This window comes from Mus musculus, chromosome 10 (assembly GCF_000001635.26).
Source record: "Mus musculus strain C57BL/6J chromosome 10, GRCm38.p6 C57BL/6J".
Lineage (NCBI taxonomy): Eukaryota > Metazoa > Chordata > Mammalia > Rodentia > Muridae > Mus > Mus musculus.
This window is the reverse complement of record NC_000076.6, coordinates 9,901,308-9,925,864: the sequence shown is the minus strand read 5'-3', so window position 1 is coordinate 9,925,864 and position 24,557 is coordinate 9,901,308. Positions and strand designations below refer to the sequence as shown.

The 24,557-nt window shown below is 42.1% G+C and overlaps 1 long non-coding RNA gene across 1 annotated transcript; it reads right to left on the bottom strand.

The window, feature by feature from the left end:
- Window positions 1–2,929: 2,929 nt before the first annotated feature.
- On the bottom strand, window positions 2,930–24,552 carry Gm46210. Its single transcript, XR_001779713.1, has 3 exons — window positions 24,368–24,552; window positions 7,705–7,828; window positions 2,930–3,665 (listed from the first exon to the last, which is right to left on the bottom strand). It is a non-coding gene; the product is annotated as a predicted gene, 46210 (long non-coding RNA).
- Between the last annotated feature and the right edge of the window lie 5 nt (window positions 24,553–24,557).

Here is a 24,557-nt window from a genome sequence, read left to right as displayed (position 1 = left end):
TGTTAAGAATTCATCACAGTAAAATCATTTTTGCGTTTTATTCTGTAAGAAAATGAAAAAGGTTTAAATGTGACCTAAGGAGGTAGCAAGTTTTGTTTTCTAAGTCTGGTAAATAGATCCAGTGGATAATACATCTTTAATTAACCAAATTAAACAAGCTACTTACTAGCTTGTCTCCAATGGCTTGCTCAGCCTGCTTTCCCACATAACTCAGAACCACCTGCCCAGGGGTGGCACTGCCCATAAAAGCCTGTGCCTTTTTGCCTCGACCATTAATCAAGAAAATGCCCACAGACTTGCCTCCAGCTCAATCTAATGGAAGTAATTCTTCAACTGAAGTTCTCTCTTCCCAGACTACTCAATCTGTATCGAGAGGACAGAAAAAGCACTGACTGCCATATTATATTTCATAAAAAAGGAGAATATAAAATTTTTAGAAGGTATAGTTCAAATGTGTGTAATTATGCATTTGGCACATTTGTATTTACACACACACACATATGGAGAGAGAGAGAGAGAGAGAGAGAGAGAGAGAGAGAGAATACTAGAAACAAGAACAAATGCTAGCATAGTAGTCAGTAGCCACTGCAGATTGCTTTGTCTGCTTTATTGTGTATGTTGTCTTCATTTCCCAAAGTTTCTGATATAAGTTCTGATTAGTTTTGTAAATTTTAAAACTGCTTAACCACTTCATATATATATATATACATATACATATGTATATATATATATATTAGGTATTTTCCTCATTTACATTTCCAATGCTATCCCAAAAGTCCCCCATACCGTCACCCCACTCCCCTACCCACCCACTCCCACTTTTTGGCCCTGGCGTTCCCCTGTACTGGGGCATATAAAGTTTGCAAGTCCAAAGGGCCTCTCTTTCCAGTGATGGCTGACTAGGCCATCTTTTAATACATATGCAGCTAAAGTCAAGAGCTCCGGGGTACTGGTTAGTCCATAATGTTGTTGCAGATCCCTTTAGCTCCTTGGGTACTTTCTCTACCTCCTCTATTGGGGGCCCTGTGATCCATCCAATAGCTGACTGTGAGCATCCACTTCTGTGTTTGCTAGGCCCCGGCATAGTTTCACAAGAGAGCTATATCTGGATCCTTTCAGCAAAATCTTGCTAGTGTGTACAATGGTGTCAGCGTTTGGAAGCTGATTATGGGATGGATCCCCGGATATGGCAGGCTCTAGATGGTTCATCCTTTAGTCACAGCTCCAAACTTTGTCTCTGTAACTCCTTCCATGGGTGTTTTGTTCCCAATTCTAAGAAGGGGCAAAGTGTCCACACTTTGGTCTTCGTTCTTCTTGAGTTTCATGCGTTTAGCAAATTGTATCTTATATCTTGGGTATCCTAAGTTTCTGGGCTAATATCCACTTATCAGTGAGTACATATTGTGTGAGTTCCTTTGTGATTGGGTTACCTCACTCAGGATGATGCCCTCCAGGTCCATCCATTTGCCTAGGAATTTCATAAATTCATTCTTTTTAATAGCTGAGTAGTACTCCATTGTGTAAATGTACCACATTTTCTGTATCCATTCCTCTGTTGAGGGGCATCTGGGTTCTTTCCAGCTTCTGGCTATTATAAATAAGGCTGCTATGAACATAGTGGAGCATGTTTCCTTCTTACCGGTTGGGACATCTTCTGGATATATGCCCAGGAGAGGTATTGCTGGATCCTCCGGTAGTACTATGTCCAATTTTCTGAGGAACCGTCAGACTGATTTCCAGAGTGGTTGTACAAGCTTGCAATCCCACCAGCAATGGAGGAGTGTTCCTCTTTCTCCACATCCTCACCAGCATCTGCTGTCACCTGAATTTTTTATCTTAGCCTTTCTGACTGGTGTGAGGTGGAATCTCAGGGTTGTTTTGATTTGCATTTCCCTGATGATTAAGGATGTTGAACATTTTTTCAGGTGCTTCTCTGCCATTCAGTATTCCTCAGGTGAGAATTCTTTGTTCAGCTCTGAGCCCCATTTTTTAATAGGGTTATTTGATTTTCTGGAGTCCACCTTCTTGAGTTCTTTATATATATTGGATATTAGTCCCCTATCTGATTTAGGATAGGTAAAGATCCTTTCCCAATCTGTTGGTGGCCTTTTTGTCTTATTGATGGTTTCTTTTGCCTTGCAGAAGCTTTGCAACTTTATGAGGTCCCATTTATCGATTCTCAATCTTACAAAACAAGCCATCGCTGTTCTATTCAGGAATTTTTCCCCTGTACCCATACCTTCAAGGCTTTTCCCTACTTTCTCCTCTATAAGTTTCAGTGTCTCTGGTTTTATGTGGAGTTCCTTAATCCACTTAGATTTGACCTTAGTACAAGGAGATAGGAATGGATCAATTCGAATTCTTCTACATGATAACCGCCAGTTGTGCCAGCATCATTTGTTGAAAATGCTGTCTTTTTTCCACTGGATGGTTTTAGCTCCCTTGTCAAAGATCAAGTGACCATAGGTGTGTGGATTCATCTCTGGGTCTTCAATTCTGTTCCATTGGTCTACTTGTCTTCACTATACCAGTACCATGCAGTTTTTATCACAATTGCTCTGTAGTACAGCTTTAGGTCAGGCATGGTGATTCCACCAGAGGTTCTTTTATCCTTGAGAAGAGTTTTTGCTATCCTAGGTTTTTTGTTATTCCAGATGAATCTGCCGATTGCCCTTTCTAATTCATTGAAGAATTGAGTTGGAATTTTGATGGGGATTGCATTGAGTCTGTAGATTGCTTTTGGCAAGATAGCCATTTTTACTATATTGATCCTGCCAATCCATGAGCATGGGAGATCTTTCCATCTTCTGAGATCTTCTTTAATTTCTTTCTTCAGGGACTTGAAGTTCTTATCATACAGATCTTTCACTTCCTTAGTTAGAGTCACGCCAAGGTATTTTATATTATTTGTGACTATTGAGAAGGGTGTTGTTTCCCTAATTTCTTTCTCAGCCTGTTTATTCTTTGTGTACAGAAAGGCCATTGACTTGTTCTTTAATCACTCCAACTGTGTCATAAAATCACTAGAACAGGTTTAATTGGGTAAATTCAGTTTGAGGGAGATTTACACTAATTGCATGGAATTGAAGTTTGCTTATCTGTCACTGTATTTTATGCTTAAATTATCCAAGAAGGAGAATTATTTTTTAGGAGTGATTGTGTTGGCAGGCAGGTGAGTGGAGATGGATAGAGGCAAGGGAAAAGGGAGAAGGATCCTGGTGTGAGTTCCTTGAGATTTAAACAAGTAAATGATCTTCTTGTCCTTTAAGAGGATGAAATCTAATGGTGATAGATAAGCCAGACGTGTTGTGACATCCCACTCTGTAGTCTATGGAATGACTGGTATAACTCAGAGTTGCTCAGCAGTCATAAAAATTTACAAAATCAAAGAAAGCATAGAGCATGGAGAACTGGGTGACCAAGAACCAAGTGTCTTAGAAGAAATGACAGTCTTCATAGATTAGATGGCTAGATGGCATAGGACTTGACACTAGCCAAGGAAAGAAGCAAGATGTCTCAGAAACACAAGCAAAAACAAGTGTTGGCAGGGGAAGACAGCTCTCCATATTTCTGAAATGTGAAGCACAAGGTGGGTAGTGGTAGAAGATAAACTGGAGAAACAGGCTGGGAGCAGATGGTGAAGATGTAGAGAATCAGATTGGATCCTGGAGGCAGGGAGAGGAGAGACAGGCAGAACTGTGAATAAAGTCAGACATTAGTAAATGCTGATTTAGAAAAACAAATAAATAAATCTTAGGTACCAAGATGTGGTTTTGTTGGAGACATGGTGAGCCCATGTTGAAATAATCTACATGAAAGAGTAAGGGCCCAAAATAGAGTGAGAGATAGCAGGAGTCAGAGGACTGAGGCTTGGTAACTAGAGGCACCGTTCCAGAACTTGGTGACTGGAAGCAGAGTGCTGGGGCTTTGTGTCTGGATATGATGGGATAGATAAATAGCAATCATCTTCTGTGAGGGGACAATATAGAGAAGAAGTGAGCAGCTCAGAGTCTGGTGTTCTGTCAGAGGAATCACTTTGTAGCATCCCTGGAGGAATAATCAGACGACAGCTGGCTATGACACAGATGAATAGCTGTCTTCAGGGTGTACAGTTTCCCAACATTTGTTTGGCATATACATGGGGGATCAGGCAACCTGCAGAAGACAGTGGCTTGGCACCTTGAAACTGTCCTCTAGGGGAAGTCTGATGCTGACTGAGCGGATCTGTTCCTTTGTAGACAGGACAATTGTGTTTCCTTCAAGGGCAATTAGAGACCTAAACTTTATATATAACATGGCAAACAGGCACAAACCAACACCCTAGGCTAAACTTAATAAACATGAGCAAGTGCATATATATCAAAGTTTGTAGTATGAGCCACGGTAAGCTTGGCATGATACATGGAAGCAAGAGAAAGCACAGGGAAATAATGATGCTCCCGTCAAAGTATTTTTTGTAAAGCTTCATTGAGGTCTCAAATTTTCATCTGTTTACAGGATGTTGGGTTTGGTTTTATGGAAAGAGTAGAATGCAAAATAAACCTGGGAATGACTTAAAAGAAGGAGTGAGATAACTCAATGCAAATCATTAGTTGAAAGAGAACTTCGTGGGTAAACAATAGAAACCCTGCAACCCAGAAGGCTTTGTGATAGCCATACTGATACAGCATCTCTACTCCTCGGTGGTAATTGTTCCACTGGTCTATGCTGATGATGGCGCCAGTAAAAGCATCCCACATTGCACCTTATTAAATAGAAGTAATTTTTTAATTATAGTACAGTATTTGATTATACCTTCTCTGCTGGCTGCATTTGGATTTGTTGTTCCTATTGTTTTGGATTTTTCAGTATAATAATGATGGTCTTCAGCATGAGTACTGTAGAAGTTAAAATACACTTCTATTTCAGGTCAGAGAACCAAACAGCTTGAACAGAAGAGCCTCTGAATAACAAGAAAATTATTCTCATCTCTTTTATCCTTAGTGGTTGAAAAGATTAAAAGAAGCTGGGCATGGTGGCTCACACTTGTAATGTGAGTATTCAAGGGGCACATGTAGAAAGGTTACCCAGTGCTTACGGCCAGCCTGGATTATATAGGGGGTTTTAGGTCATCTTGGACTGCAGAGTAAAGATGTCTCAGAACAACAGCAGGTTATTTATTTATTTATTTATTTATGCCCTGCATTGCCTTCCAGAAGTTGAAGGTAAGTCTGGCCAAGCCAGCTCAGTCAGTCAACGGGTTCTCCAGGGAGGGAGCAAGGATTAAAAAGAAAAAGACAATTACACGACACTGTAGCATGACTCCAGCCAGTTCTGAGGCTGAAGCACATTAATTTTTTCCAGTCTGCTTTTATATCATTCTAGGTGCATACAAAGAATGTGGTCAGTCCTAAGTCATCAATGAAGTAGTCAAGGAACAAACAAAGCATGGATAAGGTAGATAAGAAACAAAGCAATAAACAAAGTCCCATGATCACTGTTTCTAGGGGCTTATCAGGATGACCAAGATATGTGAGCCTACTTCCCTATCTTAGCCCAAAGTCAAATTACTGCCTGAAGCCTACTTCTTTGTTCTAGCCCAAAATCAGACTCCTGCTTGAGCTTACTTCCATGTCCTGGCCCAATGTCAGATTCCTGCCAAGTTTCTAGAAGTGGCCCCAAAAGCTTTCCACATAAGTCCCTATTGCTAAAAACATCATAGAGAGCCCAAGATGGTCCAAACACTTAAAGCCTTAACTCTGAGGACTACCTTTCATAATTCTGGAAGGTAACAAGAAGTGGTCATTTCTGGTTTCCTCAGTTGTGTCATGTGCTGTTCTTCTGGAAACTGTCTTAGGAGAGGATGTTTGCTAATAATAGCAGGCATGTGCTGTTCTGGAAGTCATCTGGTGAAAGGGCATGTGATTTTTGCTGGAGCTGATGCTTGAGAGGGACGTGTGATATTTGGAAAGAGTGTAAATATAATCCAACAGACCATGGACAATGTTTTTCATTGGTTCACCTCTCAAGTCTTTGCTGGTCATTATTGGGCTTCACTGACCACTCTCTTGCATTGGTTTGCCTGGCTTCACTTCGCTAGTCTTTGCTGATGATGCTCTGGCCTTAGATTGCCTCTTACCACATTGCTGATGATCAGTCGTTGTGACTTCATAGAGAGAAAATGAACCAAACAACTTCCATGGACTCATACCAATTTGGAGGGCCTCGTGGTTCTTCTCTATTGAGCTACTGCTGCTGATTTGTGATTTTGGTGGCACTATTGAACTGGATTGCTGGTATCCTGATAATAAAGATAGTAATGTCCACATCCCCCTTTGTCCTATTAGCCATCTACCTCCCCTACCTTTGGTTGATGGGCTATAAGGGAGGTTGAAGCATTTAAGAACCCTTATTAAAGTAAGGTTTGAAAACTGTAAGCCTAGAGTACCATGCAACCCAAGGGTTCTCACCTTGTAGGTAACCACAGGCCTGCTAATTGGACACAAGAACCACTCAACAGGAAAGAAACTGTACTTAGTACTGGAAACTTAGCCCAGAGGAAAACCTACTACTGCTACATTATTAAACCAACATATTTCATGGTTGTTTTCTCAATCTTTCTCTTTATATTGGCAGATTTGTGTAGCTCTTACTCCTCATCAAAGTATCTCTTTGCAACAGTGGAGACCATCACAGTAAACCACAATTGGTCAAAATGAAAAGAACAAATCACAAGTCACGCTGGATAAATCTACAAGTCATGTACCTAAGTCTCAGAGACCATTTCTGAAATGGTTTATAACAGTTGTAAGCAACAGACCAGGAAGTCTGCTATAAGAGTATGTCTACTAGACATGACAGGGAATTTTACCCATGGTATCTCAAATTTGTCTACCTAATCAAGACCTAAGGAAGTACACCTCCAATAAGCAAGCAGACATGGAAGCTGAAAATCTCACAAGCACCACAGATAGGCAAACAACTAAAGACAACTAAGGAATTTTGAGGTTGGCAGAAATAATCTCTCCCAGGGATGAGACGCCCCCCCCCCCCACACACACACACACAATTGGTCTTCAATACCAAGTGGACAGGCCTGAAATTATATACATACAAGTCACACTAAATAGTTTATGCTGTGTGCATGCAAGATCACAGCATGAAGGTGCACGTGTGCTACAGAACTCTTGTGGGAGTTGGAAGACAACTTCCTGGAGTCAGTTCTCTTCTTCTATGATGGATGGACTCTGAAGAGCAAACTAAAATCAGCATGCTTGCACAGCAAGGGCTTCTGCTAGTGAGTCATTCTCCTGGCCCATAAAAACAGGGGACCCAAGGATCAAAGCACCACGTTATCTTACTAGTGTTATACTAGTTTGAAGTTTCATACACCAGAAAAAAACAAAGCTAAAAATAAAAATATAAATTTTTATATCTTCAGTGTAAACAAAAAGACTCATGCACCATTGCTTATAAAGCAGTTATAACAATGGCAAAAACCAGTATTTATGAGGGACCTGCTACGGCAAGGCATTGTTCTAAGTATTTTTTATATATTATTCTCCTTCCCTCTCCCTCCCTCTCCCTCCCCCTCTCTCCCTCTCTCTTCCTCTCTTTCCCTCTCCTTCCTTCTTTCTCCCTCCCTCTCCCTCCCTCCCTCTCCCCCCCCCTCTCTCTCCCTCCCTTCTGTTTCTGATAGGGTTTCTTTGGTGTCCTGGAACTCACCTTGTACACCAGGCTGGCTTTGAACTTACAGAGATCTACAATGCCTCTACCGCCTGGGTGCTGGGATTAAAGGCACACGCTACTATTTCCCAGCTTCATGTGTTCTTCTAAGTCTCATAAATTCCTGTAAGGGAACCGTTTGGAGGGACAGAGAAAAAAAGATTTTAAGTGTGGGAAGCTGCAAACGCCATTACAAGATGGCGCTGGCTACCACTGGCCACCACCCATGATTATGGGTAAACAACCAATGTGCACATGTGCATAAGAGTTTTTTGCCGAGTCACTGCCTTGCCCGACTCATATTAATGAGGTACTGGTAGCATAACCAATCAGGTATGGACACGTCACTCCTAGGCCTATATAAGCAGCACCATTTCTGGGGCTCGGGGTCTTTTGCCTACGCAGTCCATGCTCTCCTAATAAGCGTGTTGCAGAAGGATCCTGTTGTGGTGTCTTACTTGCTGGCAAGTTGAGCGTCCCACATTTAAGAATCAGAGTTTGTGAATGGCCACAGCAGAAGCGGCATTTGAATTCACAACAGCAGTGACTACATGCCCAAGACCTGTCTGTACATGCTTAAGCCACACAAATTCCCTACATGGTTGGGGCAGAGGGTCACATCATCTAACCTCTACCTGAAGGGATATTGATGACTGGTAGCTTCAGGGGGAGGGGGAGAGGGAGAGAGAGTTTTCCTCAGGGATGATGTTTCTTAGGGTCTGCACATACTCCAGTGGATCTCCCCACAACCATGCATGTGCTGCATCACTAAGTGGACTCAATAGGTTTATTTTCAAAAGAGCACATGAACTTAGGAAGAGCGGGCAAGGGATATTGGAGGAGTTGGGGGAAAGAGGATGGGTAGATTTGATTAATGTTGTCTTAGTTAGGATTACTATTGCTGTGAAGAGACACCATGATCCCAGCAACTCTCATAAAGCACCACATTTACAGCTGAGGACCTACAGTTAGGACTGTTCAGGCGTACAGTTTGGAGGTTTGGTCCATTATTCACAGTGAGAAGCATGGTGGCATGCAGGCGGACATGGTGCTGGAGAGGAGCTGAGGGTCCTACATCTGGATTCCCAGATAGCAGGGAGGGAGAGTGACACTGGCCCTGGGCTGCATACCTGAGGCCTCAAAGCACAGCCTCAGTGACACACTTTAGTTAAGATGGCTGTACCTACTCCAACAAGGCCATATCTCCTAATGGTGCCACTACCTAGTGACCAAGCATTCAAATCTATCAGTCTATGGGGGTCATTTCTATTCAAACCACTACAATGTGTTTATATTATATGAATATATGAAACTCTCAAACAATAAGACTCAATAAAAATATAAATCCCCTCCCTGTGAAGGATGTGCTTTGTAGAATGAAGACCTTGGATAGAAGACAGTACTATCTTCCATTTTAGAGCCTACAGCTTTTCTTGTTACAACTACCTGTTATATATTTCATGAAAGACAGGAAGGGCTCAAAGACTCCAAATACAAGGATATGATAGGAGAAAGAAACATTAATTACTCTTATTTAGTCATTGTATGTTATATATTGTATATTTTACATTAATTTTATATATATATATTTTATTAAGTATTTTCCTCAATTACATTTCCAATGCTATCCCAAAAGTCCCGATCCCCCCCCCACTTCCCTACCCACCCATTCCCATTTTTTTGGCCCTGTCATTCCCCTGTACTGGGGCATATAAAGTTTGCGTATCCAATGGGCCTCTCTTTCCAGTGATGGCCGACTAGGCCATCTTTTGATACATATGCAGCTAGAGTCAAGAGCTCCGGGATACTGGTTAATTCATAATGTTGCACCTACAGGGTTGCAGATCTCTTTAGCTCCTTGGATACTTTCTCTAGCTCCTCCACTGGGGGCCCTGTGATCCATCCAATAGTTGACTGTGAGCATCCACTTCTATGTTTGCTAGGCCCCGACCTAGTCTCACAAGAGAAAGCTATATCAGGGTCCTTGCAGCAAACGCTTGCTAGTGTATGCAATGGTGTCATCGTTTGGAGGCTAATTATGGGATGGATCCCTGGATATGGCAGTCTCTAGATGGTCCATCCTTTGGTGTCAGCTCCAAACTTTGTCTCTGTAACTCCTTCCATGGGTGATTGTTTCCAATTCTAAGAAGGGGCAAAAGTGTCCACACTTTGGTCTTCATTCTTCTTCAGTTTCATGTGTTTTGCAAATTGTATCTTATATCTCACTATACTAAGTTTCTGGGCTACTATCCACTTATCACTGAGTACATATCATTTGAGTTCTTTTGTGATTGTGTTACCTCACTTAGGATGATGCCCTCCAGGTCCAACCTTTATATTAATTTTATCACACTGTCACTCACTCAAGTACAGAATTACCAAACGTTGATAAAGTTTTTCAGAAATCATTTAGTGCTTTGAATATAGAGACCTGGACATAATTAGTATGTAAAATTTAATTCCTGATCCTATGTATGCAAATGCAGTTTAAGAATATACTCTACACTGCCCCACCTGGGGATCCATTCCATACACAGTCATCAAACCCAGACACTATTGTGAATGCCAAGAAGTGGATGCTGACGGGAGCCTGATATAGCTGTCTCCTAAGAGGCTTTCTGCCAGAGCCCAACAAATACAGCGGTTTGATGCTCGAAGCCAACCATTGGATTGAGCACAGGGTCCCCAATGAGGTCCTCAATGGAGGAGTTAACTGAAGGGGTTTGCAACCCCATAGGAAGAACAATAATATCAACCAACCAGTAACCCCAGAGTTCCCATGGAATAAACCACCAACCAAGCAGTACACATGGAGGGACCCATGGCTCCAGCCGCATATGTAGCAGAGGATGTCCTTGTCAGGCATCAATGGGAGGAGAGGCCCTTAACCCTGTTAAGGCTCGATGCCCAGTGTAGGGGAATTCGAGGCTGCGGAGGTGGGAGGTGGGGGAGATGGGGGGGTGGGAGAGTCACCCTCATAGAAGCAGAAGATGGTATAGGGGGCTCGGGGAGTGGAAACGGGGATAACATATGAAATATAAATAAAGAAAATATCCAATAATAAATGAAAGAAAAAAAAAGAATACACTTTACAACAGTCTTGATTTCCTAATCAAAGACAGTCAATGAGGAGAAAACAACCTGGCAGGTGGAGATGAGCCTTTTAGGTCCAGATCAGAGCTCATTCGGAAGGAGAAGGGTGTACAGGGAAAAGGCCTCTGGTGGGCGTGGGGGGGGGTAGGGGGGATGAGGAAAACAACTCTGAAGGGCAGCAGGGACTGGGACTTAAAGCGGGAGGGAAACATGTTTGCTACAGTTAGCTCTATAGTCTGGACTTGGACGGCTCACAAACACTGTGGTACAGAATAAAGAATTCTCTGCACAGATGTCCAAAGCCGAGATCTCACTTTGCCCGGACATTTGCTGAGTCAAGCCACACTTCTCTGAGCCTTATCGCCTTGATCCTAAAACAGGGTCAGTGATATGTAGGTGCTGTTGGAAGTACCAACTAGACAATAAGAATAAATTTCTTAATCTAAGAAATTCATTTTACTGTAATGATCCCACAGATTAAAAACGTTACAAGGCTAGATTAAGGTAGCCAAACAAACAAGCTCAGCAGCAAACTCTACGCCTCAGTGAACAGTTATACAGATGCAATGTTAACATCTTCGTTTTTCAGATTTCTACTGAATATTTTCCTTCCTTCCTTCCTTCCTTCCTTCCTTCCTTCCTTCCTTATTTTAGTATCAGTGTAGTATTCAGTTTTGTTGAGTTTCTGAGTTTCTTAGGTAGACTAGGCAGCTTGGTAACAGAGAGAGAAGTGATCCTACGCTGAGCCTGAGGCACAGTTAAAATCCTGAGCCAAATCCAGTTCAACATATACTCAGGGGCCAAGTCAGTCCAGGAAACGTATATGACTTGATCTGGAATCAGAAAGGACTCAAAACATACACTATAAACTACTATTTAATTCATACTGGGGATGAGACACTGTATTTCCTCAGCCTGGAGACCTTGAAAAAGTTTTAATTAACCAGTACTGACCATGTGGAGGTTAATCTATGTATATGTAGAGGTATATGGCATATATGTCTATGATGTATATGTATATGATGTGTACATATATGATGTATATGATGTATATGTAATTGTATATGTATGTGATGCATATATAATTGTATATATATATGTATATGTACATATGTCAAAGTCTCGTTCCCCTTCTCACCACCATGTTCCAGGGAACTCAGCTGGAATAGTATCCCAAAGAACATGGCACAACAGCAAATAGGAAAAGCACAGAGGTCATGTCTTTATTTCTTAGTTACCATGGTGGTAGATGAAATTAGGAAAAAGTAAAGAGAAATATAAATTGTGCCCAAAGAAACGTAATCTCAGCTCTCAGCCTTAAGATTCAGCAGTAGAGAATCATGCATTATGTCCTCTGGAGCCTGAAACAGCCTGAGAGCTAAGATTTGTTTTAGAGTTCCTTAGGAGGGACCTTGTCCTCTGTTCTGGTGAGGTCCAAGGATACAGCAGCTTCCCAGAGAAACCACTTGCATCAGTGATTTGTGGCAGACAAGGAAATGAGAACATAGCGTCACTATAGACAAGATGCAGAAAGACTCCACCCAAGGTTGTGTCTCCCTGCTGTACATAGGAGCGCCACTGAGATGCCACTGGGAATCTGCTGTGTCCATTGCTATCATTAGTGAAGTTTGTCAGCTACACGGGGGCGGGGTTAGCTTCCTACCACCGTATGTTTTCTCTTTTAAGGACTGAGGTTCGCTGCTGTATTAAAGACTTGGAAGGTGCAACCAAGGTAGGTGTGACAGTTTACATTGGTTGTCAACTGCATAGGATTTAAATTCATGCCCATGAGGGATTTTCTAGATTAGGTTTACTTCTGATCGTGCCTGTCAGGTATTTTCTTGACTGAATTAATGTAGGTAGGAAGGTTCATCTTAAATGTCTATATCAGCATTTCATGGGCTGTGATGATGATGATGATGATGGTGGTGGTGGTGGTGATGATGATGACTACGATGAGTAAGATACATAGTACAATTCACCTATCTCTGCTTGCTGACTATGGCTTTATGTGCCCAGCTTCTTTAAGCTCCTGGTACAATGAGGGGACTGTACCCTAGAACTGTGACCTGAAGTAAACCTTTCCTTCCCTCGTTGCTTTTGTGAGAATTTTTCTGTAAGCCATAAGGAAAGTTGACACAGCAGGGGAGCAATGCTGTTACCCCTCTCCACTTTGGCATCACTGCAATACGCACAGAAGCAGACATCTTGAAATGGATGATTTTTAAACTTCAAATGGCCCCTCTTAAGCTTATCTGATATAACAAGATTAATTTTCTACATCAAAGGAAAAAATAAAAGAGGTTGGTCTACACATCAAAACAATAATTTTAGCATTTGAAAATGCAGAGTTTCTCATGTACACGGGGATCCCAGTGTGTACTATGGTGATCATAATGCCCCGGATTTCTGTCCCTGCCCCTAAAGTGTTCCAGGATAATCACTTGGCTGCTACTACAACAGCAATTGGAGTTGTACAGAAGCCAAGAAATCTCAGATCCTGTATTTGCTAATTGGACATCACAACCCATGCTCGAGGACAGCAGCCGAATGGCTTCATTCTGCCGCAGCTGTTTTGGCTTACTTTTCATTTTGTTTGCCTGTTTACTCATTGATTAGCCCCACCCACCATCTCTTTTCTAAGTTCTTTGAACAGTAAAGTACTTCTCTGGCCAATAGCATCCCAACTATTTAAAGGTATAGAAAACACTCACCCTAATTTATCTGAATGTGTCAAGCCTTTCCCTGGGAGATGAAGGTTTGATATTAGACATGCCTTTATATATCTCAGAAACTTGATCACTTTAGAAGTAATAAAAACTCATATTAAAATCAGCACAGGGACTCCCCTGTGTACTAGGCAGAAACAGTAAATAATATTGTGATGTATGATCATTCCACTTAAAATATAATTGATAGCTTTCAGGTTGAATTACTGACAGAAACAGGTGGGTCTGTGATACTGCTGTAGGATCAGCTCATGAAAATTTAATAACCTACATTTCTTAAATGATAGCATGGGAGCTTGCCTGTGTTTGGTCTTTGTAGTGGATGCTTGAATTATTGGGTGATAGTTGGTGAAAAGGAGACGCAATCCCACTGACTATACAAATTATTTCTGAAGATGTAAAGTTAGACATAAAGGATGGCCAGAAGTGTGAACATAAATCAGTAGATGGAATTTTAATCCAGAAATGTGGCTGCTCTGGGAAGGGATCACATTCAAAGATCTTCTAGGTCCACTTGATCCCACAGGAATGAAGACATGACCTTGATTATAGTAAGATCTGGCTACACTAAAGACATACCCTTAGTCCACACCTTTAACCCCTAACAATGGAGGTAAGGTAAGTTTGTAGAAAGAAGCAGCCATGTTTAAATTGGCATCTAGTTGAGGGTCAGACAAAGTGACACATCAGAGTAAGATCTGACAGAATGAGTCAAAAGTTGGATCTTCCCAACTCTCACCAGAACAGCATGGGAAAGAGGCTACTTAAGAGCAACAGGAGGCCAGTTGTACAGAGACAGGTTTCAGAAAGAACAAGCTAGACACGGAAGACAGATGATCTAGAGAATGAGAAGGAGCCAGAAGATTAGAACAAACCGCTAAAGTTAGTATGAAGCTAAGCAGAGCAATTCAGTCAGAAGCTGAAAGAGGCTGGATTGAATCAGTCAGCTTGGAATATTAGATAGTATGGACGCTGCCAGCCCTATGCCTAGGCATAGTTAGAACAGAAAAGAAATGCTCTGAGCTCAGCCCAAGTGGTGCATCTGCACAGCTTGGGGATGGCTCTCATCTCATTCCTTTATCTCAGAAATATTTATGGCATTTATGTAAACCAGCAATATTACTTTCTTCTTCTTCTTTTTTTAATCTGGAAGCAAAGTAATCACTTTTTCATTATTTTATTGCTTATTTTATTTATTTACATTTCAAACGTTATCTCCCTTCCCAGTTTCCCCTCTTCAAGCCCCCTACCCCCCTCCTCCTGCCTCTATGAGGGTGCTCCCCCAACCGCCCATCCACTCCTTCCGCTGCTCCCTAGTGTTTCCCTATCCTGAGTCATCAAGCTGCCATAGGACCAAGGGGCTCCCCTCCCAGTGATGCCAGATAAGGCATATGCAACTGGAGCTGTGGGTCTCCCCCCCACCCCCCCGTGTAATGTACTCTCTAATTGGTGGTTTAGTCCCTGGGAACTTTGGGGGTGTCTGTTTGGTTGATATTGTTCTTCCTATGGGGTTGCAAACCCCTCATCTCCTATAGTCTTTGCCCTAACTTCTCCATTGGGGTCCCCACGCTCAGTCCAATGTTTCATTGTATACATCTGCATCTGTATTGGTCCAACAGAGCATCTCAGGGGACAGCTATACCAGGCTCCTTTCAGTAAGCACTTCTTGGCATCATCAATAGTATCTGGGTTTGATGTCTGCAGATGGGATGGATCCCTAGGTGGGGCAGTCACTGGATGGTCTTTCCTTCAGTTTCTGCTCTACTCTTTGTCCCTGCATTTCCTTTTGGAAGGATGAATTCTGGATTAATATTTTTCAGGTAGGTGGGTGGGTGGCCCCATCCCTCAACTGGGGGCTGTGCCTATCCACTGGATATGGTCAACCAAGTAGAAACAAAGAGAACTATACAAAGAATCAACAAAACCAGGAGCTGGTTCTTTGAGAAAATCAACAAGATAGATAAACCCTTAGCCAGATTAACCAGAGGGCACAGAGACAGTATCCAAGTTAACAAAATCAGAAATGAAAATGGAGACTTACTTTGATTCTTTAGACACTGGTATTAAGTGTTTTGATGTGAATTGTGCAATGGGGGTAATAGCAATCAGGAGTGAGCTTCTGTAACCTGCAATAGTCATTTATTCCTTTGCACTTACTACGTGACTTGCTCTCCACAGCAGACCTTATTTTCTTGCCATTTCAGAGAAATGTTTGTCAACCGAGTAGTGGGTTAGATTGGCTTAGATTGAAAGGTGTAGGATGTTGTGTCTTTTAGTCCAAAGTCTACTAATTCATTCTGTCCTAATAATTGTCCCAGGGATGCAATAAAAAAAGAAACCAAATCCCTTACACATAAATGCATAGTGCTTCAGATAGCAGTGCTAAGGAGAAAAATGCAATGGGGTAAAAGTACTGTGTGGAGCTGGGAAGAGCTGGGCTTGGTGTCTCTCTGTGTGTGCACAAGCAGATTATTCCTATTTTAAAAGGAAAAGGTCAAAGAAAGCTAATTAATAAGATGAATCTACTTATCTTTGTAATATTATCAGCCTGTGATAATCCGTAAAGCACAGGACGGACTTGTAGGGATACATCATGAAAGTATCTGCTGTAAGCGTCGGGTGGGCCAAGTTCAGTCCAGCCACCCCTCCTCATCAAGTGTCACCGGAGGTCCCCCATTCTCAGTCATTTACACATTGCCTATGGCAGCTTTGACAATGTTGATTCGTTGCCATTCAGGAAATACAGGCTCCAAAACAATGAAAATATTTAATATCCGCCTAACCGATAAGACAATTGCTGACCTCTGGTTTACTCAGAGGGAGCAACCCTTAAGATGCAAGTACACTTGTCTTCAAGAGAGCAAGTGTCCCCATGTGAGAAAGAGTGAGAGGAGAGAGGGCAGGGAAGAGTACAGATCCTGCCTGGCCTATCTAGGTCTGTTTGAAGAACTTTGACCTTTATTTACGGGGAGATAAAACGGTCTCAGGGATGTTTACTATAAGTGGAACATAATCTGCCTTACAGTTACGTGGGTTTCTTTTTTTCAGACTGGACAACAGGGGTTAGTTTCATGTAAGCTGCTAAAATACAGAAGAAAAATGGTTTGGCTTAGACTAAAGGGGATGGTGGTGAGACTTTGTTAAATTTTGGACATAAAGTAATGGAAGAGCTGGGAACACTTGCTACTGAACTTTATAGAGGTAGGTGTGTGTGTGTGTGTGTGTGTGTGTGTGTGTGTGTGTGTGTGTGTGTAAGCTATGAATGGGTGTAAGGGAGCAGGCCCTCAGAGTAGACTGGCATGAGCCTAAACATTCGAAAGGGCACATACAGAAAGAAAGATTGTGGGAGGTATAAAGTACTGTTTGCAGTTGGAAATGATGGATTTAGTTGGAACATTAAATTTTAAATGTCTTCTGACGATCCAAATGGAGATGTGAAAGAGGCTTTATAAATCAAATCTGGGGTTCAGGGAAGAGGTTTGTTCAGGCATACAGATTTGGGAGCCATCCACATTTAGGCAATTTGTAAGTCATAAGAACGGAATAAAACTGCCCCAGCCTGGCTATAGACATTAGACAATAATGTGAATACCCACCATTCAATCTTACTACAAGTCACTGGGTTCGTGTGAGGAAACGTCTACTCTGACTCCATTTTCACAATGCCTCCCTTAGGTAGGTATTTGTGCCTTCAGTTTTCCAACAAAGAAACAGAAATTTTACTGTTGCATGACTTCTCTGACTGTTTAGCTAAGGTCCCTGTATCTTTACTTCAGTGGACTAAGCTCTCTCCATTATTACATGATGTAAGAAATACGAATAGAAACCCATGGGAGTGAGGTAGGTGAACAGCAGCCGCCCGGGGAAGAGCTGACGGGTACACCCTGGCACTAATATTGTCACAGGTAGGTACCCCCCCCCCTTAGTTTCAGTTGCAATGAAAAAGTCCTTTTACAGGAAACCACTGGACTTTGGGATGACGATAATGTTCTCACAAGCTTCCTCCCAGTTTCCTGAATTTAACACGTGTTCTCAGCATGAGCAAGCAGAACGGTTCTGGCTAAAGAACAAGAAAAGAAGCAGTGGCTTCCAAGGAGCTCCTGTGTTGACAGCACGCAGTGCCATTCAGCCAAGCTACACATTCCTTTCAGAACTGTACAAGGGCCCTGGAAAAATACTACTTTAAATTAGAGGAAGAGGAAGCCAACTTCATGACTTAGAACTAAATATGAAATATTGGAAACCGCAGAGGTCAGAGGCCATTACACATCAATAGATGTGACCCACAGTGGTACTAAATACTTTACAATGTTCTATTTTTCTTCACAAACACATTGGCCCTGAGCAAAAGGTTTTTGGCTTGAAATCCAGTCTGGAATTACTGGTTTTACCCTGGACTTCTCAAAAGTGCTGCTCTACTTCTGCAAAGTAATGTGGAACAGCAACAGGAAATTTAGGAATCTCTCTTACTTTTATTTATTGATTTTTATTCCCTTTTCCTTTTTATTTTTTAACCTCCCTATAGGCTGGGGCTACATGGATCATGAGAGCTCAAAAGAGGTTCTGTAGCCCATGCCGAAAGCTGGATAGGAACTAACCAATTTGAAAGTTTCAACATGTTCACATACTGCAATAACAAAGCCACATTAGCACCCTCGTTACAGTTATGAGGAAATGAAGAGAAACCACATTTGTGGCTTCTTCAAAAGATCAAGTCTTCAGGGAATTGTATAGTCATGGTGGACTAAAGTGGTTGATTTGGGATGAATAGTTGGGAACAGAATCTTTCTAGTATCCATCTCCCAGCCTACCTGGTTCCTGTCTTAGGGTGCTGCCCTTAAGGGAACTCATTCTCTGGGAGAAAAGGCCCATGAAGACACATACCTTCATGGCAAGGGAGAGAGTGTTGTCATGGAGACTACAAAATAAATAATAACGATCCTCAAAAACTAAAAAATGCTTTGTTATGTCTGGGTTCTGCTGTATCTTTTAAGGATTTTTGCTTTCCTAATGGTTTAATGCTCTCTTGTAGGATGCCCCAAGTCAATTTTGTTATATTATCATGACCGTGAAATTTCACAATATTCACAATATACCTGCCACATAGTCTTCACGCAGCAGACTGTTGTGGAATAAAGCACAAAGCATCAGCCTGTTGGTTGTAAACATAAAAACACTAAGACTCACATTATAGTCCCTCTCTTTGGAAATCATATGGGTACTTGACTATCCATATCCCTTTGCTTTGGGGACTTTAAGCATTTATGTTTTTTAAATCATAGTTATTTTCTTTCTGGATGATTTATGGAACAAGAACAAGCTTGGACTAAACTACTCCCAGATAAAACAACTGTGGTCCTTCTCTGTCTTCTGTAAAGAATATCCTTTGGGTTCCCAGGCTATTTATAATTTATCCCCTTAATTACTTAAGGATATTAGCTAATGGAGTAAATGATGCTACATAAGATAAGACCTAACATGAAAAGTCAGAGCCACCAAGGTTCCCAAGTTAAAGCACTGGCTGACAAGCATGGCCACCTGGGTCTGAATCCCTGAACCACTCGATTGTCCTCTGGTCTCCAAATGCCAGCCATAGAAAATGCTCCCTGTGTCCCTTTACACCCCCACAACTCCCCCAAAGCCCCACCCAGTAAACAATGCATTAAAATTTTCAGAGTGGTGAGGGAGACAGCTGAGTGGATAATTACCTCAGATTCACATTTAACATCCTGACTGGGCCTAACAGATTTTTTTTTTCTTTTTTAGTGCTGAAGTTGGATTCAAAGATTCAATTAGAAAGTTTTTGTTTACACTTGGGTATGCTTTTTCATGATGGCATGAAGTGCCAGGTGTGTAATACAACATCAGATGGATTCGGGTCCTTTCTGGGCAGATCAAAGTCTCCTCAGCCTCTTCTTCCTAGCTCAACGCTGAGCAGCAGAGGCACATGAGAGGTGTGTGAGGATTGTGAGTGATCCTGAGAGGCAGGGTTGAGGAGAGGCAAGCTCCAGTCAGAGGAGAGGCATATGAGCACTGTGAGAGGCACAGGCGGGATGCATGAGCAGCCAAGTGAGCTGAGGCTTTCTAAAGGGGTGGGTGCTTCAGAGTCAGGTTAGAGGCCTGTGAGCACAAGAGAGGCACAAGAACATGAATGGCCATGTGAGAGGCCTGTGAAAAGAGAGTGTGTGCACTTGTGAGGGGCACAGGGCTCCAGGATGCTCAACAAAAGGCCCTGATGTGATGCGCACTGTCTTGGCTTGGGGAATTTTCCTTTTCCTGTGGGTTTTGTTTCAGGCAACAGCATCATTGTCAAACAGGTTCCACGAGGGATGAACTTCCAGTGGACAGTAAGGGTGTGGCCAGGGGAATAAAATTAAATTAAACTTGTGCTCAGAGCTTGCTCTGCTACGACATGTGAGTTAATTATATGAGATACTTTGCTGCCAGCCCTTCAGCTCTTAAATCTAATTTTCCTGAGTGATTTAGAAGCAAAGCCATCCTTGGGATAAAATTGAGCAAAGTGCTCAAAATGCAATCTTTAAATCTCAAAATAAGGTACCTTAATTAAAATATAGTGAGATACACATTTGTTATCAAACATGATTCCTATTGTAGAAATGACATTTGAAATACTTGAGAACTTGAAGAACCAATCACCTAAGGGAGTCCTACAGAGAGAACGTGACAAGATTGTTCTTTTGTACCATATACAAAGGCACATAAATGGCTCCTTCTGTTAGTTTTGCTTTGTACTTTTGGAATTATCTCATCACTTGACCTAATTGGTCTTTATGACACATTTTTGCTTAGAGCTTAATGATACCTTGGAAAAATGTTAGAGTGGCAAAGGTACTGTGCAGGCTTCTGACGTCTGAGTTAAAAGTCTGTCTGATCTGTATTTCTGGAGAGGTTAGAGAGAGCTGGACCAAGACCGCCATGCAGTAGATCCTGCTTGCTGTGCTCAGGCACGGCTTGCTCATTTAACCAATTGTGTTGTGAAGTCCATTAAGGTACACTTAAGGAGTGACTGGAAATTACCTACCCATAAGGCATAACTGTGGAAAGTAAGCTACAGTAACGAGCTTTGCCGTGCTCCAGCTGAAGTTTGAGGTGCATGCCTTGCTCCTTTTTCTCTCTCTATGCCATCAGCAAATCCCCCTTGGTACTAGTATTAAAATACAATTCAGAATCTGACTGACAATTTCCACTATTACCACTATAGCCCTCCTGGCTCAAGTTACCAGCCCTGGCTGGATTACTGCAGTAGCCTTTGAAATGAAGGAGAATCGAGAGGAGGAACTAAAAGTGGCCAGTGGAGAATGGCTACACAGCCACACATTCTTTGACTCTGTGAGGATCTGAATTGTTGTTAAAAGACTTGATTGTAAAAGGTGAAGTCTGTTTAGCTAATTTCCACAAAAGGGGAAGGAATGGAGAGTGGATGGTTAAGGAGTGGAGAGTAGATGGCTATTCAAGGGAGACGGCTGGGGAGTGAGCGGCAGGTTTGCAATGGACATCCTAGTTGCTGCCTGCCTGGAGCTAGTAGAATGATGGTTGGTGCTCTTTAGCCTCATGTGCCATGCTGAGTATACATGAAGCCAAATAAACCGCCCAGCCTTATCTCTCTATGACTTCAGAGTTCAGCCAGCCTGGGAGCTTCATAACTCTATCCACAATCCCCAGAATTCCTAGTCAAGGGTTTGGTTCCTACCTCTGAGTCAGTAAGCTGGGAGCAGTGTCACCTGACTGAAAACCCAGGCCCATCATTTTAACCGAATCTAGAAAGCCCTTTTCCAAAGAGGAGCCTGAATTAATTAACATCTATACTGCAACTTGCAAGTAATTTAAATTCAATACTCTGCTAAGTCACACAGTGACTTACTGTCATTCTTATAACCTTTTGGGACTTCATAAACTAAAGTTAAGTCAATCAAAATGACTGTTATTCAGTGGTGTAGAGTTTATTCACTTTCCAGAAATTCTGCCAATAAAACATTAAAACATAAAAAAAAAAAAATCCTTACTCTCAGGTTATCTCAATCACCATCAAACTGCCTCTGTATATGACCTTCATCCAATTGCCTTTTGCATAGCCTTCATCAATCTGGTGACTATTACATCTGACAACAAAGACAGGTAGTTTCAGAAATTTTATACCATTCTGGATTTTTGCATTGCATCTCTCTCTCTCTTCTCTGCCTCTGTCTCTCTCTTATCTCGGTCTGTCTCTCTATCTCTGTCTCTCTCTCTCTCTGGGCATGCGTGCTTGTGTTTAGATTTCTTTTTGCTTTGCATCAAGTAAGGCAGCATTGCTTATTATCTCCCTGCATCATCTAAGTGCAATCTACTTATTGATAGGTTGACAGTGGTCTGCTAGATACAGCACAGTTCATTCTTCAGTAAGTAGGTAAGAAAACTTTGAGAAGGAGACCATCCTTTATCCAAAGACATGAAGCTATTGAACTGCTTGAAGTCAATTTAGTGATTCATTCATCAAGATGAAACAGAAATGTTGCCGAGAAATTGCTACAGGTAAAATTAGATGTTTTCTGCTAAAAATTAAATTACTACATACTAAATTACTAAATTTTTACTCTATACCAAATTCTCATATTGTAAAAAATTTTCCATATATTTCTTAAATTTTCTATCCTAATTTTTGTTTGTTAAAAAAGCAACCACTTGAAACTGATTTACAAACAGTACCAGGAGGGGCTGGCAAGATGGAGTGGATGAAGATGTGCACTGCTAAGTTGAATAACCAAGGTCAATGCCATCCTCAGACCCACATAATGGAAGAGTGAACTATCTCCAGAAGGATGTCCTCTGACATCTCTGTCCATGGTCCCTCCATGTGGCACCCACCCCACACCAAATAAACACATAGGGAAAATAAATAAAGACAAAGTAAAAAAGAAATAAAAGGAATTTGAGGGCACATAATTTTATGTTTGCTACTATAATAGTAACTAGTTAAGGGTCTTATTTTTTTTACTAAATGAATTTCTGGATATGTTCCATTGTCATGTAATATTATAAAGCCAATATCTATTCATCTTCAATTCTAGGGCTCTTCTAGATTGATTTCGTGGGCACGGCAGGATGAATTAATAATCTGATGAGATAGATAAGATGAAAATCAAAGCAGTAACTCTACAGCAGAATATTAGGGGCCTGGCTTAACTTGGTGGCCCCTTTAAGTTCCTTTTGGTCTCAAAGCTCCTGATAGACCAAGACATTGAGATTTTTGAAAAGGGTCATTAGGCAAGGCAATGGAATACCAACACTTGTGTTCATTCTATCCTCTCCCTCTAGTTAGGTAATAAATCTCATTTCTACACATGAAGCATCTCACACGATGAATCTGTTTCTGGTGCCCATGTTTGCATAGATAGACAGGGCAGGGACTCCAACCCCTGTCAGGCACAGTGAAGCCTTGTACTTCATCGCAAGGCCTCTGGACAGAAAATTGTAATTTCCCTAGAGTTTTTAAATGAGTGATGATGATTTACTCAATAAATTTAGTTGATACCTCAGTGGAAAAACATATCATAGAATTCAGGGATGTTATTTACCGGTTCTGTAGTTTGCTCTGTGGAGTCACTCGGATTTTTAAGAATGCTACCTACGTAGTTCAATTTTTAAAAGTCCCCTTCTACACCCTTGGGAAGATCTTTTCCTCTTGAATCTCTGGATCACTGCCTGCTTATTCAGCTTTAGATGGCTATCCTCATTTCCAGCCCTTCTCTGGCTAATTCAATGTCCGTCATCAGACCCCCACCATTGAACTCATACGATTTTACATTTGGTTATGCGAGGTCGTTCCCTTGACACAGCAACCCATGTATTGAAGACAAGTATTGCGTTTTTAAGTTCTCTGTGCCCAATACAACGTGTTAAACTAGACAAAATGTATTTCAGGGAATTAAATAAACCAAAGGCTTAGAGGCAAATAGTTTAGGAACTTACAAATAGTTTAGGAAAGACTTTAAGTTTAGTTTATTACGTCATCCCCCTTTCGTGAATTAACTTCCTACTTCAACAAGTTTTAAACCGTAGAGCAAAGTTTTAAAAAGTTCCAACTGAAAGGCTTCTTCTTGGTGGACAGAACTTTTAGAGAACTACACTTCCCGAAATGCCCTGTGCGCCAAGCCTAATTGGTTTGTTTACTATTCTTGAAGGCTAGCTCCGTCTGCCCATAGGCCAATACTGTGAGGAGACTGTCCTGAACGAGAGAATGTAGCCAATAACGAAGCAAAGGGAGGTGCTTCTGATTTTGGTGCGGAACTAACAAATCCTAGTAGCATTGCTGTTCCCACCCCACCCTCGCGCCCCGGTAGGGGCGGGGTCTTTCTAAACCTAAGATTGGCTTCTTGCTGTACAACCCCCCCCCCCGCCCCCGGCTATAGAAGGTCTTCCAAGGATTCCCCCCTTCTGATTATCCAGCCCTATCACCTTTGCTTATAGAATGCACTGGCCAGAAGGATTGCTCTCTCCGCCCTCAGCACCAATTTCTCTCCACTGATGGAAACTTGAACCACTCATCTGTCTCTTAGCACTCTGGGAGACATGCAGGAACATTGGCGGTCAGATCTGAGAAAAAACTTCACCTCCTTCTCCCGCCGGATGATCTCAGAGAGACTCCAGGGGGCTGTCGATTGGTTAATTAAACTGGCAGGTAGACGGGACTTTGTAACAAGGAGTGGCGGGGAGTGCTGTCTGCCACCCACCCTGCCTGCCAAATGGATTCAGGATGATGGGTGACCAAGGTGAGATCGCTGGAGTTCTTCCCCTTAGGGGGCCGACCCCAGTCTTTCCTCCACCCGCCAGCCTCGTTTTACCTCCAGCAACACCTTCATGAAGGAGGCTGGGCTTCTCTCCCTTTGGGTGTCTCTTAGTTGTCATCTTGCCACTGACTTAATCGTTGCCTGGATGTTCCATTGCGAGCCCAGATACAAGCAAACCCGAAACCACACTGCGGGAGCTGTGAGTGACAGGGCTGGAGGCGCGGGCCACTGAGCCCGCGGGTCC